General features: G+C 39.1%; 1 protein-coding gene across 8 annotated transcripts in view; it reads left to right on the top strand.

Moving 5' to 3' along the window:
• Positions 1–17,816, top strand: part of TRPC5 (transient receptor potential cation channel subfamily C member 5) — a 270,382-nt gene that overhangs the window by 90,366 nt on the left and 162,200 nt on the right. The window lies entirely within an intron of this gene.

The raw sequence follows: 17,816 nt of genomic DNA, 5'->3' as shown, positions 1-17,816 counted from the left end.
TGGGCACAGCAAGATTTGAGGCAATGAGTACTCTCAACAAATGTCCTGTATTGTCTGACACAAAATATCATGTCGTAGCACCATGTAAGTGTTAGCTCTAATTACCCACTAGAATGGTTAAACGGAATTCAAAAGGGCAGAAATCATCTGGACTGCTGAGAAGCTGACACACTGCCAGCCAAATCAGGAGGGTTTGGGTTAGTGAAACCACCCAGGATTCTTCTGCGGCAATCTCCCATCAATAGGGTAGAAAGACATGTGGGCGAGCAAAAGTGAAAAGGAACCCTGAGATTTGGAGACAGAATGGTAGAACTTGCTCACATTTTTGTTGAATGCTTATGTATTGCAGGCTCGGTGCCAAGTGCTAAAAATGCATTACTTTACCTTCACAACAACCCCCATAGTATCTCCATGCAGGAAACAGTTTATAAAGGCTCAATGACACTCAGGCTCTCCCAGCTAAGTGGTTAGGGTGGGACTCAAACTCCCATCTGTTTGACTGCAAAGCTCACACTGTTCCTCAGTAAGGTGAACTCTTCTATCCTCCCCAGCAAGCCCTGCCCAGATCTTCCACTCACTAATAATTGCATTGGGTCTACTACTTAAAGCAGAACTTCTTCTTCTTCTTCTTCTTTTTTTTTTTTTTTTTTTTTTAAGAGCCACACTCGTGGCATATGGAAGTTTTCAGGCTAGGGCTTGAATCAGAGCTGCAGCCTATACCACAGCCACAGCAATGCGGGATCTGAGACACATCTGTGACCTACACCACAGATCACAGCAACGCCAGATTCTTAACCCACTGAGCAAGGCCAGGGATCAAACCCGTGTCCTCATGGTTTGTTATCAGTGAGTCACAATGGGAACTCCTACAGCAAGACTTGGTTTTATATTTCTCTGAATGCTTTGGTACGATCTCATTCAAATTCATACTGCATCTCTCCCATTCATTTTGTCAGCTCACTGAAGTCGAGGGGCTCTGATTTGCTTACCTTTTTACTTCCCAGCACTTTCAGTTAGGTGTGTCTGCCCACGAGTTAGTATCTAATAAAGGTAGCTGATTGATTAACTGCAAACAGTAAACTACTTTAGGAATCTGCTGGTGATTTTGTATACTCTTACCCAAGACAAGCTAGTACCTTTACAGGTAAAATAATAGTTGCCATTTCTTTAAGGCTTACAGTGCTCAATACTGTACTGTTTTCCATGAATTATCTCATTTAATCCTAAAAGTATGAATTAAGTGCTTTCATTACAATCTGTATTTTTCAGATGGGAAACCAAGACTCAAAAAGGTTTAAAAAAAACCTCCCCATTAGTTCGAATGGTAGCACAGTGGTAACGGACCCAACTAATATCCATGAGGATGAGGGTTCGATCCCTGGCCTCGCTCAGTGGGTTAAGGATCTAGCATTTCCATAAGCTGTGGTGTAGATTGCAGACATGGCTTGGATCCCACTTTGCTGTGGCTGTGGCATAGGCTTGTGGCTACAGCTCCGATTCAACCCCTAGCCTGGGGAACTTCCATGTGCCATGAGTGTGGTGCTTAAAAAAAACCCAAAACCTCCCCAAAGTCACTTAGCTAGTAAATGACAAAATAGCAGGTCTCTCCAACTCTGAAGCCAGTTTTATTAATCATAGGGGTTAAGGTAGAAATTATACCCTATGAGAATTTGTCTCAATGTAATTTTTTTAATTTATATATTCAAATTATTTTAACAGCTTTATTGAAGTATAATTGAAATAAAATAAACTCTGCATATTTAAACCTGATTAGTTTTGACATTAACACAATCAAGATAATGAAGATATCCATCGCCTCCTAAATATTCCATGCCTTTCTGTAAACCCTCATTCCAACTTCTATCTGACTCCCTCACCATCCCCAAGCACAACTTATTTTTTGAATGCTCAAGGCAGTAATTTAGGAAAGGTTCTGTTTACCCCATGATCATACTATCACCATCCCTAATATACTGGGTTCATTTGATTAGTTCTACAATTTGCTGATCTGTGACTTAGGATTCTCAATGCTCAACTTCAACTCAGGCTGACATCCAGGATAACTATACTAAGAAGAGTGGTGATAAATTCTCTGTGTTAGAAAGCGAATCTAAGAAATCAGCTGAGCTGACTTATTTCTTCTTTTCTAGACACAAAGGATGCAGATGATTCATCAGATAGACCGAAACCTTAGGTATTCTTTGGGCTTCTGTGTATTAGGAAAAATAAGTTTGGCATTTATAAGCTTTTGAAAAATCTATAATGTATCCAGTAGAGAAATTCTCAGGCAATGACAAAGGTATCAGAACCAGTCAGCAGCTAAATTCATTTTTTAATAAAACCTACCCAACCTATTTATTTGATGCATGGATCTAGAAATGATAGATTGCCACCAAGTTCTTAGAAAATGATGCATAGGAGCCCTAAAGGGCTTTTCTTTATCAAATTGATTTATCTATAAACTTTGCTCCTTTGCTCATGTGTGTCCTCCACTCACACATTAACCTAACATTTTCACTCTAAATGGAGAGAGAAAACTGGGAGTAATAAAGGATCGTGTGAACATCTGGGCCCTAAGAGACCACTGCCCTTGGCCACTATCTCCCATCCTTCCAACTCCTAGCCCTGTTTGTAAAATGAGATGATGAGGAAAGAAGATTCAATTGTTTGAATGGTGGGATAATTCAAAACAATGTAACATAAGGGTTAAGCTATATGGTACAGCTAACATGCCCTAAGAGTACAGAGAAAAGCGGTCACTGTGCACTGACATGGTCAGGAAATGTTTTTTTTTTTATTAGAGTATAGTTGATTTACAGTCTTGTGTCAATTTCTGCTGTACAGCAAAGTGACCCAGTCACACACACATACACATTCTTTTTCTCATAATATTCTCCATCATGTTTTATCCCAAGAGATCAGATATAGTTCTGGGTGCTATACAGTAGGAAGGAAAGGCTTTTTGAAGGAGTAACTGGGCATAGGCCCAGAGAAGAAGGAAGTTTTCCAAATGCATCTAGTCACTAGGATGACTGCTGGGTTTGGAGCACGAATGAGTGCAGCAAATTCAGTGCATATAGAGAGAAAGAGAGTACCCCCAGTGTTCAGGGTTGAAGATATCTAAAGGCCCTGTATTGTTGACCTAAAAGAGATAGAGACACAAGAAAGGAAAGAGAGAAAAAAATAGACAGCTGCTGGGGGTGAGAAAGTAGTTGCCAATTAGTTCTTCTGTCTTCTTATCATAATAAGTGACAATCAGATGTCTGGGTCTTTTAATTTCAGACAAGCCCTTGCCTAGTCATCAAAGATGAAGAAAAATTCTGCTTCAAGCAGCTTCTATTAGCAGCAACAGATCGTGCAAAAGAAAAAGTAAGCAAGGAAAGGAAATTTGGAAGGGAAAACCTTTTCCTTTGATTTTCTTGTCAAAAGACTGAAGTATTCCATGGTAGGAAATATCCAAGACAACTTGACCTCTCTAGAGCAGGCCATCTGGTAGACAAGCACTTCTGATTCTCAACTCCTACATTAAAGGCAAGACATAGTTTATGCCAGAGTCCAGAAAGCAGTGAATCATTTGAGAAATCTGAGTTCATCTTCAGTTGTTTTCACTCAGTGTAGGAATAGATCTTAAAGGTGGTTTGCTCTGATCTCCCAGGGGAAAATTTAGCCAAAGTGGGATTCTGGAGACCATACTGTCTTAGGGCCATTTTAACATAAACCATTTATCCCAGAGAGACGAGTTAAAGCCCCATCCCAAGAAAATTTTTAGTGTTGTGACCTTCCAACAGGTCACTAAATTCTTCTTTTTGTCTTAGAGCCATAGGATTTTAGACCTCAAATAGACCTGACAGACTAGCAGGTCTAACCCTCTACATTTAAAAAAGGAATATTTTTATTTCAAAAAATTATTTAGCAAATATAAACAATTAGAAATTAAAATTAAAAAAAGATCCCAACTTTGCAGATAAAGCTGATGACCTCTCAGTCTGGGACACTTCCCTGTGCCCTTCCTTTCCCCACAGAGGTATAAGAACTAGTATTAGTTTGCTGATTTCCCTTTCAGACCATGTTTGATACCTCTACATACATAAGAACACATAGTATTCTTGTCATGTGTTTTAATTTGTTTAAAAGGTGTCGTACAGTATGCATCTGGCTTTCTTCATTCAGCATTGTTTTGAGAGCCACATCATTCCACTGAACTGCAGTTCAGTATTCCATTGTGTGAAGGTACCTCATTTTCCTTATTTCCCTCTTAATGGACATTTACAAGTCTTTATAGAAAGAGAACTGAAGTTACAGGATTGGCCCAAGGTATGTTTTTACACAAGTGGAACCAGAATCCACATCTTAGGTGAAAGGTAGATGAAGTTTCTCAACAGTTGGGTTGTCCAGGTTCACTGATGAAAGTCTTAGTTTGGATGTTTTATTGCTGTGCATTCAAGTTAACTAATGTTTTCTTCTTCATCATCTAATCTCTTCTTCATTTATCTCTTACAGTGTAGTACTCACCTAAGATACTGTACTTTTCATCTCTAGAAGTTCAGTTTGTGTCTTTTCTATATCTTCAATGTCTATACTCAACTCGTATCTTTAAATAGCTTTATTGAGGATTTCCCTTGTGGCTCAGTGGGTTAAGGATCCGGCGCTGTCACTGCTATGGCTCTGGTTAGAGCTGTGGCGCATGTTCGATCCCTGGCCTGAGAACGTCCACATGCCGCAGGTGTGGCCAAAATTAAAAAAAGAGAGAGAAATAAAATAAAATAGCTTTCTTGAGATATAATTCATATCTGTTATACATACAAATCACCAACATAAAGTACCCAATTCACTTTTTTAATATAGTCACGAAAATGTGCAGCCATCACTACAGTAAATCTTAGAACATCTTCTTCACTTCGAAAAACAAACACATACAATTAAGCTACCGTTTGTCAAGTCCTGCATCTCTCTCAGCCCTAAGTAATTATTAGTCCACTTTCTGGCTGTATAGATTTGCCTCTTCTGAACATTTCATAAAGATGGCACCATATATTATGTGGTATTTTTGACTGATTTCTTTCACTTGGAATAACGTTTTCAAGGTTCACCCATGTTGTTGTATGTATCAGTACTTCATTCCTTTTATGGCCAAATAATATTTTATAGTGTGGATATAACCATATTTTGTTTATCCACTCACTAGTTGATGGACATGGACGTGGTATCCACATTTCAGCTATGATGAATAATACTGCTATGAACATTTGTGTACAAGTTTTTGTGTGAACATATGTTTTCATTTCTCTTGAGTATACACCTAGGAGTAAAATATCTGGATCATATGGTAACTCTATTTTTAACCATTTGAGGAACTGTCAGAGGGTTTTCCAAAGTGGCTGCTCCATTTTACATTCCCAACAGTAGTGTATGAAGGTTCTGATTTTTCCACATCCTCATCAACACTTGTTATTATCTTACTTTCTGATTATAGCCATCATAGGGTGGGAAGTAGTAGTATCTCGTTGTTGTTGGGTTTTTTTTTTTTTTTTTCGTCCACACCTGTGGCACGTGGAAGTCCCCAACCATGGATTGAACCCGTGCCACAGCAGTAATCAGAACCACAGCAGTGATAATACTGGATCCTTAACCCACTGAGCCACTAGGCCACTCCTCTTGTTGTTGTTTTGATTTGCACTTCCTGATGACCAATGATGTTGAGCATCTATTCATGTGTTTATTGGCCATTTGTATATCCTCTTTGGAGAAATGTCTATTTAAATCTCTTGCCCATTTTTTTTCTTTTTATAGCTGCACCTGCAGCATATGGAAGTTCCAAGGCCAGGGGTTGAATCGAAGCTGCAGCTGGGGCCCACGCCAGCCATGGCAACACCAGATCTGAGCTGCATCTGTGACCTACACCACAGCTTATGGCAATACCCGATCCTTAACCCAATGAGCAAGGCCAGGTATCAAACCTGCATCCTCACAGAGCTAACATTGGGTCCTTAACCTGCTGAGTCACAACAGGAACTTTGTTTTTGTGAATTTTTTAAATGGGTTATTTGTCTTTTTTTATTGGTGAGTTTTAAGTTCTATATATTCTAGATACAAATCCTTTTTTAGATAATGATTTGCAAGTATTTTCTCCCATTTTAAGGGTTATCTTTTCACTTTCTTAATAGTAGCCTTTGAAGTATAGACGTTCTCAACTTTGACAAAGTCTAAATTTATCTATTTTTCCTGCTGTCACCTGTTCAGCAATCCTTTACCAAAAAGATGTGGATTAGTAGCAACTTAATTTCAATAGTAATTCAAACTTTTTTCCAATATACTTCTATTCCATCCACTCTCCTTTTGGCTATTATTGTCAAACAAATTACATATGTATATGTTACCAGCCCATGAACACATTTTTTTAAATTATTGATTTAAGAACTTCTGTTTTAAATCAAAAAGAAGAAAAAGGGTGATGGTGGCCTCACAGAATGAGTTTGGGAGTGTCCCTTCCTCTGCAATTTTTTGGAATAGTTTCAGAAGGATAGGTGTTAATTCTTCCCTAAAAACAGAACTACCATTTGATCCAGCAATCCCACTCCTGGGCATCTATCCAGAGAAAACCATGACTCAAAAAGACACATGTACTCCAATGTTGATTGCAGCACTATATACAATAGCCAAGACATGGAAACAACCTAAATGTCCATCAACAGAGGAGTGGATCAATAAGATGTGGTACATACACACAATGGAATATTACTCAGCCATTAAAATGAACGAAATAATGGCATTTTTAGCAACAGGGATGGACCTAGGAAATTATCATGCTAAGTGAAGGTAGTCAGACAATGAGACACCAACATCAAATGCTTTCACTGACATGTGGAATCTGAAAAAAGGACACAATGAACTTCTTTGCAGAACAGATAGTGACTCACAGACTTTGAAAAACTTATGGCTTCCAAAGGAGAGAGGTTGAGGGGTAGGGGGATGCACTGGGGGTGTGGAATGGAAATACTATAAAACTGGATTGTGGTGATCATTGTACAACTATAAATGTAATAAATTCATTAATTTAAAAAAAAAGAAAACAGTTACAACCAACATATATTTATGCTATATTTTAAATTTATCTATATAGTTCCTTTACTGGTGGCCTTGATTTTTTGATAAGCATTCTACTTACTATCTAGTATCCTTTTATTTCAGCCTGAAAGAATCCCTTTATTATTTCTTGTAGGGCAATTCTAATCAGTCTTTGTTCATCTGGCAATGTCTTCATATCTCCTTCATTTTTGAAGGACATTTTTGCTGGATATAGAATTCTTTGCTGCCCGTCTTTTTCATCCAGCACCTTGATCATATCTCCCACTACCTCGTGGCCTCAACTATTTCTGATGAAAATTCAGTTGTTAATCCTATTGCGGAAACTTTATGTAATGGATTACTTCTCTCTTGCAGCTTTCAAGATTCTCTCTCTCTCTCTCTCTCTCTCGATGCTTTGACTATGGTGTGTCTAGGTTCTTTGAATTTATTCTGTGTGAATTTTGTTGAGCTACTTGGATGTGTAGATAATATTTTCCCATAAATTTGGGGAAATTTTTGGTCATTATTTTAAAATATTCCTTCTGCCCCTTTCTCTCTTTAAGACTATGATTATGTATATATTGGTACACTTGATGTTGTCCCACAAGTGGCTGAGGTTCTGTTCACTTTTCCACATTAAAAAAATATATTTTTTTTTCTGTTCTTCATACTGGATGATTTCAATTGACCTGTCTTCAAGTTCACTGATTCTTGTTTTGACAGCTCAAAAGTTAAGCCCCTCTAGTGGACTTTTCATTTTAGTTATTGTACTTTTCAACTTCAAAATTTCCTATGTGTTTTTTTAAATAATTTCTCTTTAGTGATATTCACTGTTTGATAAGATGGTATTCTCATATTTTAATTCTTTAGACATGGTTTCCTTTAGTTTATTTAACATATTTATAATTGCCAAATTAAGTCTTTGTTTAGGAGTCCAGTTATGAGGCTTCTTTGGGGACATTTTCTATTGACTACTTTTTTTTCCTGTATATGGCCATACTGTCCTGTTCCTGTGTGTGTCTAGAAATTGTTGAAAACAGGGCATTTCAAATAATATTTTGTGGCAACTGTGAAAATTATATTATTCCCCTATCCAGTGTTTGATGCTGTTTTTGTTTGTTGTTGTTTTTGTTGCTGCTGTTTGTTTAGTGAATTTCCTGGACTAATTCTGCAAAGTCTGTATTTTATGTTATGTGTGGCCACTGAAATCTATGCTCAGTTAGCTTAGTGGTCAGTTAATAATTAGAAGTTTTGGACTTCCCATGTGGCTCGCAGCATAACTACTCAGCATTGCTTCTACAGTGGCCGTGGCTCAACCCCTGGCTCAGGAACTTCCATATGCCGCAGGTGCAGCCACTTGTTTAAAAAAAATAAAAAATAAAATAAATAATTAGAAGTTTCATTAAATGCTTTGAACTACTAATTCTCCCATCTTTTGCCAAGGGTCTGTGCGTGTTGGAGCAAGTCTTCAGTGCTATGAGAGGCAGTTAACAATTAAGCTTTAACCTTTACTTTCTGATTGTTCAGATCCTCAAGGTCAATTTTTATGTGAGATACTACGCTTCTCTCTTTTTTAGGAATACGCACAGCACTGAATGTGTGCATTGCCTTTTAGATTCCGAGGAAATTTTCAGAGATCTTCAGAGCCTACTATGGACATCTCACTCTCCATATTTTCCTTTTGAGTTTTTGGTCAGCCTTTTGTTGCCCTAACTACCTCAGGGAACTATAGTGTTAAACAATTGCAGCTGATTTTTTTTTAACAGCCTGGGTATAGGGCTTTACTCAGTGAAAGTGCTGAAGTAAGGTCAGATAAAGACAAACCCTGAGAATGGAGCTTTCCCAGAGATTTTCCAGACAGACCAAACAGTGACAATTCTCTGAGAATGGGCATTTGGTGAGTTCCAAACCCATTATGTCATCTGTAATGGCTACTAGGCTGCTGACTTTTAGCTGCTGTGATTCTGAGGTTGCAGGTTTTCAAGGCTATTGTAAATCTGGATAGTAGGCAGTGAAACTAGAGCAAGTAAAATGCTCTGTGTTCCTATCAAGATTTAGTTGTTTTTCTGGAATAAATGCTCCTAAAATTCATCATAATGCAAGGCTTTGATTAATTTCCAGAGCTTTGAAAATGTCACTTTTAACATTGTTTTGCCTGTGTTATCACTGATTTTATGGAGGATCATATTTTCAGAAGTTCTTACATCATCATGCCAGAAGTACTTCTCCCATGCTAGGTATTTTCATATTCTTATAAATTTCTTCAGCTTTTATAGGGACATAGGTAGGTTACTCAGAAATAGAATGACTCTTTCCAGTCTTGCTTTTTAAATTTGTTATGTAGTAACAGAGATTTATTTAGTCTAGGGTTAATTATTTCTCACTACCAAGGCAAGACCTTTCTCCCCAGTGCCCCATAATATATGAAGATTTCCATTCTGGCTAGTAGCAATAGGATCTATTCCCCTTTCTGTGTCAGTAATAGGTAAAGCTCCATCAACCTTTTGGGTGCTTCTTTCTCCAGCCTTGAATTCTCCCTCTCCCTCTCCCTCTCTCTCAGTGTTCTTAATACCTATGGGGGACCCTATGCAGATACTTGGAGTTCTCTTTCTCTATGGAACACTCTCTCTGGAACTCTCTCTCTCTGGAACACTCTCTCTCTCTTGCTCCCTCTCAGGAACTACCCCTGATTTATAGGGTTTTACCAATTTATGTGGTAATGCAAATACTGTTAGTATGGTCAATTTTAAGATACTCACATGTGTGGTATTTCCACCATAGAGATAAAATAGATATAAACATCCTCAAGAGTAGAGATTATAGTAAAATATATTAAAATAATTAGGAAGTTGGTGAGTTTTAAGTATCATTTTTTGTTTTTTTTTTTTTTTTGCTTTATAGGGCCTCATGTGCAACATATGGAAGTTGCCAGGCTAGGGGGTCGAATCAAAGCTGCAGCTGCCAGCCTATACCACAGCCACAGCAACACAGGATCCAAGCCATGTCTGTGACCTACACCACAGCTCGTGGCAATGCCAGATACTTAACCCACGGAGCGAGGCCAGGGATGAAACCCACATCCTCATGGATACTCGTCGGGTTCGTTACTGCTGAGCCGCAATGGGAACTCCCAGTATTACTTTGTTTTAAACATAACTTATTTAACTGTAAGTTGATAGAACTTAACTTTTAATAATAACTGTATTTAAAAACCAGCGTTAAAATCCTGAAAATTTAACATCAGCTCTAGTGAGATAGAATGAGCCATCTGCAGCATACTACTGCCTCTGTCTCTGGAGATTAGAATTACTGTGAAAGCATCACTATAAAGCAAGATGCAAGGAGAATTCATCTACCTAGGGACAGTTATGCAAACTCCCTGCTCACCAACAGTGTTAGGGCACCCTAACAAACACATAAAGCAAGGATTTGACTACCCTTTTCTTTTCAAGAACAAAAATAGCTATCCTCAAAATTACACCATTAAACATTCATTAGTATGTACCTTGAGGTCTTTTCAATTTCTAAGAATCTCCTTTTAAAATGGCAAGGTATTTCCTGTTAGTGGTAATACTTTAAGCCTTTTAGTCAGTCAACACCTTTATGGATGTCAGGCAACTAAGTGAGAAAAAGGCCCACTGTCATTGGCCCATAGGCTCTAACTGCTTGGCACAGGTAGTAGGTGTAGATATGGTAGGAAAATAAAAAAGGGAAAGTACAATACACTCCCTCAAAACTGCCTTTTTCAGTTTTTCAGAAGGTCAGCTCCAGTGCATATGGGGCTGCATTTTTAAATACTAAGACACTAGGTAGTGACTTCAATCTTGGACTGACTACCAACTTGCAGGGAAAACTATATGAGTGACTGACCATTCTGTATTGCCCATTACCTCAAGAACATTCTTATACTGAGGAAAAAATTAGAAGAAAATGACAACAAAACCATCCATAAACGTCTAAGGTTTAAAATATCTTTACAAAACAAAATACTCTTATAATAGTAGCCATGCCATAATATATAAAAAGCTGGGAATGTTCAGCAGTTCATGAAAGCGGAGAAAGGGAATACTATAATTAGAAACCAGAGAAAATTGAGAAAGAAGAATTTGCTATCAAAAACCAGGTTTGGGAGTTTCCGTCGTGGCGCAGTGGTTAACGAATCCGACTAGGAACCATGAGGTTGCGGGTTCGATCCCTGCCCTTGCTCAGTGGGTTAAGGATCCAGCATTGCCGTGAGCTGTGGTGTAGGTTGCAGACGTGGCTCGGATCCCGCGTTGCTGTGGCTCTGGCGTAGGCCGGTGGCTAAGCTCCGATTCGACCCCTAGCCTGGGAACCTCCATATGCCGCGGGAGCGGCCCAAGAAATAGCAACAACAACAACAACAACAACAACAACAAAAAAAAAACCAGGTTTGTCATGAAATTATCATTTTTTATTTGGGTTTAAGATAATATTTTTGCTCAGGATTAAAAGATGAAATTATAAATGATTGATTAAAATAGCCCATTAATGAGTACGTAGAATGTATGTAATCTTTTTAACACTTTGAGGAAGGAAAGTACTGACAGTGAGCAATCGATCAAGATGAAAGTGTAAGAAGATGTAGAGCTCATCTCCCCCCATGAACACATCAAAAATACATCTACATGTAGAACAGTTCTCACTGAAAACTAACTGGAAACTGGCAGAAACACTCCAGTACAAACAAGCCTGTAGTATCCGCAGGTAACTGGGTAGGAAGGGAAGAAGAGTGATAGAGTCAGGACCTGTGCCCTGGGAGAGGACTCAGAAGAAAAGGGAGAATTTGCAGGAGAATATCCACCCTAGAAATGAGCATTGAAATCCACAGATTGGGCATCCCAGTCCTGGGGTCCTGCGCTGGGGAGATGAGCCCCTTAAGCTAGTCGGAGGACCACGGGGACTAAGAGAAGGGCTGTAGGACAGTTGGATTCTGCTCATGAGAAATGCGAACACTGATTTGCCCAAGGCAAAGCAGAGAGGGTGAAGAGGGGATTGCTCTGGTGACTGCTAGGTTTCCCACAACTGCTTTAGCACACACCCCAGCCTAAGCCAAGTTAACACTACAGCTCTGCTTACTCCATACCACAGCGTGACACTGGATTGAGGGCTGCCACAACTGGTGAGAAAACTAGGTCACAGACATAGGGAAGACCCATTCCCCAGGTGGAACATGGGGGGGTATGGTAGCAGCCATTATGGAACTTACTCAAGGGGCACTTCAGAAGCAGCCTGGAATGCTAATGGTGGCCCTCCATTACAGCTCACTCTTTGATATTCACAAAGAGTCCACACAGGCCCCACTTGCCCTGCAGCATAGCTCAACAACAGGGCAGGGGCAGCAAAGCCTGAGGGCAGTGATCAGCTATGAAGAACAAAGGGGATTTGTACCCAAGGCTGCATCTGAACAGAACAAGGGGAAAAAGCAGGGATCCTTGCATAGATGGTACACCAGAGACAGCTCAGATCTCTGTCTACAGCCAGCATGAGCTGAGTACCCACACGGGTACCCCATGTTTCAGGACTTCTCCTTCTAGGGCAAAGATCCCAGTGCTGGGAGAAGGGAAAACGTATAATTAAAGGGAACAGAGATAGCTTGGGCCTTACCCTCAGGGCTTCTGTTCCAACAACTTGATATCAGACCCTGCCCCTGCCTTCAATATAGCAGTGACAACCACTGAACAGAGGGTAATCCTGCCTCACATCCAGCTCCAGCTCTGGCCCCTCCATCTCTAGTCTTCAATCTACCAAGGTGATAGCTACCAGCAAACCCTGAGGAAAGATGTAACTTGCATTTGCATCAAATCCAGCACTCCCACCAAAGGCATTAGGCACATGGAGTCTGAATAGGGGCACTTGCACATAAGAACACCCCTTTGGGACCATAATAGGTAACTGTTTTACCTAAATTCATAGGGCAGAGAAAGTTAAGCAAAATAAAAAGACTGTAGAACTGTTCCTTATTGAAAGAGCAAGAGAAAAAAAAAACCCCAAGAAATAAATAATGAAACAATTTACCTGAAAACGAATTCAAAGCACTGGTAATATGAATGTTAACTGAGTTAGGAAAAAGAATATATGAATACAGAATTTTACCAAGGAACTATAAAATATAAAATTAGAAGGAATGAATAGCAAGCTAAGTAATACAGAAGAATGCATCAGTGATCTGGAAGAAAGAATGATGGAAATCACCCAAACAGAACAGCAAAAAAAAAAAAAAAAAAAAAAAAAAAAAAATTTAAAAAACGAAAACAGTTTAAGAGATTTCTAGGGGAAAATCAAGTGTCCTGACATTCACATTATCAGTGTCCCAAAGGAGAAGAGAGAAGGGGATCAAGATGACTCAAACAGACCCACACCAAGACATATTATAATTAAAATGGCAAAATTAAAGATGGAGGGTTCTAAAGGCAGCAAGAGGAAAAGAGAGTCATATACAAGGGAACACCCAAAAGGCTATCAGCTGATTTTTGTGTCGAAGCTTTGCAGGCCAGAAGGGAGTAACATGGTATATTTAAAGTGTTGAAAGGGAAAAACCTGCAACATAGGAATCTCTACGCAGAATGATTATATTTTAGAATTGAGAGATAAAGAACTGCTCATATATAAGCAAAAACTAAGAGCGTATCAGTATTAATCTACCCTGAAAGAAATGTTAGAGTCTTTACTACATGAAACAGGAAAGGCTATAATAAGAAGTAAGATTCTATAGGAAAGGAAAAATCCCTTCATAAAGACAAATATAAAGGCTGAGAATGAACAACTTAAATATGGTAGTATGGAGAAAGAACAAAGCAGGAGGCATAACCCTTCCAGACTTAAGGCAATACTACAAAGCTATGGTAATTAAAGCAGTATGGTTTTGGCACAAAAGCAGACATATAGATCAACAGAATAGAATAGAGAGCCCAGAAATAAACCTACACACCTATGGTTAATTAATCTTTAACAAAAGAGGCAAGAATATACAATGGGGAAAAGACAGGCTCTTCAGCAAGGGGTGTTGGGAAAGCTGGACAACCACATGCAAATTAATGAGGTTTGAACACACCCTCACACCATATATAAAAATAAATTGGGAGTTCCCGTCGTGGCGCAGTGGTTAACGAATCCGACTAGGAACCATGAGGTTGCGGGTTCGGTCCCTGCCCTTGCTCAGTGGGTTAACGATCCGGCGTTGCCGTGAGCTGTGGTGTAGGTCGCAGACGCGGCTCGGATCCCGCGTTGCTGTGGCTCTGGCGTAGGCCGGTGGCTACAGCTCCGATTCAACCCCTAGCCTGGGAACCTCCATATGCCGCGGGAGCGGCCCAAGAAATAGCAACAACAACAACAAAAAAGACAAAAGACAAAAAGACAAAAATAAATAAATAAATAAATAAATAAATAAATTGAAAATGTCCCAAAGGGAGTTCCCATCATGGCTCAGCAGAAACAAATCTGACTAGTATCCATGAGGTCACAGGTTCAATCCCTGGCCTTGCTCAGTGGGTTAAGGATCCAGCATTGCTAAGAGATGTGGTGTAGGTCGCAGACGCGGCTCAAATCTGGCATTGCTGTGGCTATGGTGTAGGCCAGCGACTACAGCTCTGATTTGACCCCTAGCCTGGGAACCTCCATATGCCACAGGTGTGGCCCTAAAAAGACAAAAAAAAAATGGCCCAAAGATTTGAATATAAGACATGACATAATATAACTCCTAGAAGAGAACATAGGCAAAACATTCTCTAACAAAAGTCATACCAATGTTTTCTTAGGTCAGTCTCCTAAGGAAAAGAAATGAAAGCAAAATTAAACAAATGAGACCTAATCAAAGTTACAAGTTTTTGAAAAGCAAAGGAAACCATCAACAAAACAAAAAGACAACCTACAGACTGGGAAGTTGCAAATGATGCAACTGACAAGGGCTTAATTTCCCAAATATACAAACAGCTCATAAAAACAACCCAATCAACAACAAACAACCCTAAATAGACATTTCTCCAAAGACATACAGACGACCAACTGGCACATGAAAGGATGCCCAACATTGCTAATTACTGGAGAAATGCAAAACAAAACTACAATGAGGTACCATCTCACACTGGTCAGAATGAGCATCATTAAAATGTCTACAAATAACAAATGTTGGAGGGGGTAAAGAAAAAAGGGAACCCTCCTACACTGTTGGTAGGAATGTAAATTGGTACGGCCACCTGTAAAACAGTATGGAGGTTCCTCAAAAAGACTAAAAATAGAACGAAGGTATGATCCAGCAGTTCTTCCACCGCTGGTTATATAGCCAAAGAAAACAAAAACATTAATTTGAAAAGATATATAGTACTCCAATGTTCATAGCAGTACTATTTACAATAGCCAAGATATGGAAGCAGTCCAGGTGCCTATCAATCTATGAATGGATAAAGAATATGTGGTATATAAACAATAGAAGTGGTATATATACAATGGAATATTATTCAACCATAAAATATAATGAAATTATGCCATTTGTAGCACCATGAATGGACCTAGAGAATATAATGCTTAGTAAAATAAGTTAAAGACAAATACCATAGGATATCACTTATATTACAGGATCTAAAAAATAAAACAAACAAACATATATAGCAAAACAAAACAGACTTACAGATATAGAAAACAAACTACAGGTTTCCATCAGAGAGGCGCAAAATAGTAGTGTGGGATTAAGAGATACACTGCTATGTATAAATTAAATAAATATCCAAGATCCAGCACAGGGAATTATAGCCACTATTTTGTAAGAATAACCTTTTTTTGTGTGTCTTTTTAGGGACACACTCACAGCATATGGAAGTTCCCAGGCTAGAGGTCAAATCGGAGCTGTTGCTTCCAGCCTACACCAAGCCACATCAATGCCAGATCTGAGCTGCGTCTGTGACCTACACCACAGCTCACAGCAATACCAGATCCTTAACCCACTGAGCAAGGCTAGGGATCGAACCCATGTCCTCATGGATACTAGTCAGATTCATTACCACTGAACCACAATGGGAATTCCTATAATAATAACTTTAATGGCGTATATCTTCTTATCAGGTCCCCATCTTCATGACCTCTTTTAACTTTAATTCCTTCCTCACTCCAAATACAGTTGCCTTTGGGGGTTAGGGCTTCAACATATGAATGTGGAGGGACATAATTCAGTCCATAGCAATGAGGAAGGTTTCTGTCACTTAAAAGTATTATAAGCATGGTCCACCTTGATAAAGGGCCCAAGGGCAGAATCTTCTCTGGAGCCCAGGTGAAACATGGTGGCTCTGTTTTCAAATACGATGTGAAGTACAGCCCTGGGAAGGCTGCAGAGGTAAAATTCACATGAAGCTTTTGCTTTAATTAGTGTATTTCATAGAGTATTCCTTTACTTCTCCATTTTACACTGAATGGACCAAAAAGTGGAAGAAGCATGGAACATGGAGTCAGAAGACTTGGGTTATAATCCAGACTTTGCCTTAGGTCTTGGAGCAAATTATTAATTTCTGTGAAGCTGGAAAATATTCATCTACTTAAAAACATAAATAATAACAGCTCTGTGAGATAGGCAAGCGTAAGTGAAAGAATTGAATGAGATGATGTATGTAAAAGAACTTTGTAATCATAAAGCCCTAGATAGATGTCAGGAACCATTAAACTAAAGGGAGAACTTAAAAGCCTTCTGACTGAGAGACACATTTCATCGGGGAGAGACAATGGCCAAGAGGGACCTTTTTCATCAGGGTCCTATTAGAGGAAATTTAAGGATAAATAACAGTCCCACACTGCACATTAAGTTGTAAATATAACTTACAGAACTGCTTACTCTAAGAAGTAGCACAGGATGAATAGTTATATAAATAACATTGAAAAAGTGTTCTGATCAACTGATATCCATCACACTATGGTTCCACAAATCACAGATATTCCTTAGTTTGCACCAAGGTGTTCTGCTGCCAAAATCAATCTGTGGCCGTCATTTATTGAGCAGAAACAATTCAATTCGTGGGGAGAAGTTTCTCCATTTCAGGTTTTGCAGTCACAAATTCTTCTTCAATCCTTTAGTGACTACTGGCAGACAGAAAAAAAATGAACCTGTAGCAAAAGAACACCTAGGAAAAGACTATCAGGTGTCACCAATGGCTTGCTTTTTACCATTCGTGGTCTGCACTTTAAACTGCTAGTCAAAATTCCCTGTAGTCAAATGATGATATGAAACACTCAGTCCCACCTATAAGAGGCACTTTCCCACTAGGGAAAATAGTGGGGGAAAGGGCAGGAGATGCAAGACATGGCAATTGTAACCAGAGGCAGTCTTGGAGGCAGAAAATTCTGAAGAGAGGCCAAAATTTGCAGCCAAAAAAGAACACAGTTCACATTATCATTTAATCGAGAGAGCAAGGTGTGGATAGGATGGGTAGCTAAGAGAAAGCATGAGAGAACAGGGCTTGAGTTAAATCAGGAGATGAAAGATTTACTGACCTGAGCTTTTGCATGTGTTAGCATGCCCCTCTATTCACATGGTGCTCAGAGCTTATTGAGATAATGGATGCACGTGATTAAAGACATTAGATTGAATTTATAGCAATATTTTATAGGGTTCATAAAGAGTCTTCTGACTTCCAAGTGATCTGTTATCCAGATCTGAGGAGCACTAAGGTGAAGCTGTAGATGACAGAGTCCTAGGGGATCATTTATAGGCAATAGAGATACTCTGGCAATAGTCTAAATTATTGGAAGGA

This window comes from Sus scrofa, chromosome X, assembly GCF_054392235.1.
Source record: "Sus scrofa isolate SSC_HxYL_T2T_F1_AM1 chromosome X, Sscrofa_HxYL_maternal_Yorkshire_Landrace_v2.0, whole genome shotgun sequence".
NCBI lineage: Eukaryota > Metazoa > Chordata > Mammalia > Artiodactyla > Suidae > Sus > Sus scrofa.
The sequence above is the reverse complement of the archived record's forward strand: the minus strand, read 5'-3'. Positions and strand labels throughout refer to the sequence as shown.